Source organism: Gavialis gangeticus, unplaced genomic scaffold (genome assembly GCF_001723915.1).
Source record: "Gavialis gangeticus isolate Ggan-Ray unplaced genomic scaffold, GavGan_comp1, whole genome shotgun sequence".
NCBI classification, from domain to species: Eukaryota; Metazoa; Chordata; order Crocodylia; family Gavialidae; genus Gavialis; species Gavialis gangeticus.
This window is the reverse complement of record NW_017729001.1, coordinates 6,000,403-6,003,315: the sequence shown is the minus strand read 5'-3', so window position 1 is coordinate 6,003,315 and position 2,913 is coordinate 6,000,403. Positions and strand designations below refer to the sequence as shown.

General features: G+C 47.6%; 1 protein-coding gene across 1 annotated transcript in view; it reads left to right on the top strand.

The window, feature by feature from the left end:
- Positions 1–1,506: 1,506 nt before the first annotated feature.
- The window catches only part of PES1 (pescadillo ribosomal biogenesis factor 1), a 23,977-nt gene continuing 22,570 nt past the window's right edge, over positions 1,507–2,913 (top strand). Inside the window, exon 1 of the mRNA XM_019506761.1 lies at positions 1,507–1,586. The gene's annotated coding sequence lies outside the window, so the exon portion shown is untranslated. The remainder of the gene's footprint in view (positions 1,587–2,913) is intronic.

Sequence of the window (2,913 nt, the reverse complement as noted above, 5' to 3'; positions counted from 1 at the left end):
TTTTTTAATTGTTGTGTGGGGGCCACAGGGTGGACAAATCATGCTGAGGTTGCGAAGTGGAGTATGTGTGACTTTACCTCAGAAAGTTAGAAAAGGTACACACAAATCTAAGTTTAGCTATCTTCCATTTTGGCAGCCCTATGCAACCTTAACTCTATGTTAAAGTTTTAGGGCATCTACAGAACTTGCAACAGTTGTTTGCTCAGTTAGCATAGCAAACTTTGGCAGCTACTGGCCCGCAACAGCTTAAAGGGGGAAAGCTTTGTATCCTGTTAGTAAGCATGTGAGCAATCCAGTACCTCTGGATTTGACGTATTTTGCATCTCATCTGGTTGTTTGTTACAGGCGGCTGTGTATCCTGAAGGGGGTTTACCCGCATGAGCCAAAGCATAAGAAGAAAGTAAACAAAGGCTCCACAGCAGCACGGACTTTCTACCTCCTCAAAGACATCAAATTTCTTCTCCATGAGCCCATTGTTAACAAGTTTCGGGACTATAAGGTACTCTTTGCAGCAAGGGGCAGTTGGACACTAGATTATGTTCATTTTGCATGGAGTCGCATGTCTGTTATTTCAAAGCTGTGTTTGCTCTAAGAAACAGCTTTCCTGTCACCCTGCAGCATCTTGTGCTGAGATTATTGGTTTACCTTGCCTGTCTTAACAGCAAAGTATAGCTGCTGCCCCCACCCCTCTCAGTTGTGCATATTCCTGACCCACTGTGGATCTTGAGGCTGCTTCTGTGATGGGGAGACTGTGGTTTAGATATTGAATAGGAGGTGCCAGACACTAGCTGGTCTATCAAGGTGCTTAGTTCGACCTCATAAAGAGCGTGGTTGATGTAAAAACTCTCTGGGCATCAGGCATTCCTAGTGCAGAAGGTGTATTGCTCTGAATCTGTTTGTGCTTGGTAATGTGTTGTATCACTTAGTTTCCGCAAAATCATGAGCAGGAAGAAGTTCAAAAGTCAAAAACCAAGTAGGCTTTTATAGATAATGAAATATTAGCAGTGTTCATTTGGGACTTTTGGCTCACTTGCTATGGAGAGTTGAACAGGTTAGTATTGTCCAGCAACCATGGTACTCAAATGGGAACCTGGACTCTTAAATTCTCTTCCCAGCCCTGCTACCAACTCTTGTGTTATCTTAAGTAAGTACTCCTCAAACTTTCTGCCTTATCTGTGTGGATTACTGGGATGGTCTGAGTGGAACCAGTAGTGGGAGCTGATTTTTGCAGGGATATCTTAACCTGTACACAACCTTTGAGAGGGGACTGTTGGCCCCACCCCATGACGTTGCTAGAAGTGTATTCCATCTGGGCACATCATCTCACTAATGCCACTCTTTTGCATCCCTTGCCTCTGCCCCAGTAACCAGAAGCGTGTTTGGTGCAGGAAGCAGTTACGTGGTTCCAGTTCCTAATATCATCCTCATGGGATGGATTTCCCTCCCTGGAGCTGACCAGATCTCTGTCTCTCTCAGGTGTTTGTCCGGAAGCTTCGGAAAGCATATGGGAAAAGCGAATGGAACACGGTGGAGCGGCTGAAGGATAACAAGCCCAGCTACAAACTTGACCACATTGTTAAGGAGAGGTGAGGAGGGGGCTGGGGCACTGATCACATCCTGACCAGTGCTGCATGGCAGACAAAGCAACCAAACAGCATGGTTACAAACATGGAAGAGTTGTTCTCATTTGTAAGAACATATATCACAGCATTTGGCTGAACTGGGCATCTTTGCACCCTCCTGTTGTAGGGTCTGTTGAAACCTTCAGTGCCTGAGGTGTGCCAGACAGCCTCTTGCAAGTGTCCAGACTTGTAGTTGTACCTCCTATAACCAACACATTCAGCGTTTCCAATAAGTTGTGTCACTGGCTTACAAATGTTTAGAAATAGATGCCTATGAGCTGAACTTGGAGACAGTTATTTGTTGCAGCAAAACAGTGACGAGTAGTGACTGGACTCAGGAAGCATTCCTAGCCCTCTAAGTGGTTGTATGATATGTAGTGAGATGTAATAGCTCACCTGCTTTCCTCGAAGCCCTTGGCAGACATTTGACTTGCCAGACCAAGCAACACCCACAAGTACAGCCCAGCCTAGACCGACGAGCGAAACATATACACAGGTAAGTGACAGGGGCCAGGGCAATTCTGTGATTAGGGGGCCAGTACACACATCCACAGGAGGCCTCAAATGCCTCTACACAAACACTCGTAGTATGGGAAACAAGCAGGATAAACTCACCCTACTGCTAGCTGACACCAACCCGGACATAGTAGGGATCACTGAAACGTGGTGGGACTCAACGTATGACTGGGTGGTGAATGTCCAGGGCTATAGGCTGTACAGGAGGGACAGGATAGGAAGGAAAGGTGGGGGCGTGGCACTCTACATTAAGGAGGAATACCCATCCCCATCAATTAACAAAGAATCAGAGGAAGGGCGCATGGAAGTGTTTTGGGTTAGAATACAAGGCAGTCGAGGGGAAAGAGACTTAACGGTGGGGGTCTACTACAGACCTCCCAACCAAGGGGAAGAGCTCGACCAGGAATTCTTAGGTCAGCTCATGGAGGTAGTGAAGTCTAAGGATGTGGTAGTGATGGGGGACCTGAACTTCCCGGACATCTGCTGGGAAGAGCAGTCAGCCAGATCTGACTGCTCACGTAGGTTCTTAGCCAGAATGTAGGACCTGTGTCTAACCCAAGAGGTGCACAGCCCCACCAGGGGAGACGCCTTGTTGGACCTGGTGCTGGCCACAGGAGATGACCTGGTGAGGGGGCTGTGGGTACTCAACCACCTGGGTGACAGCGATCATCGCCTGCTGGAATTCACCATCCAGCACAAGGTGGCAAAGACATGCAGCAAGGCAGCAGCCCTAGATTTCAGGAGGGCAAACTTCAATGAGCTAAGGAGAATAGTC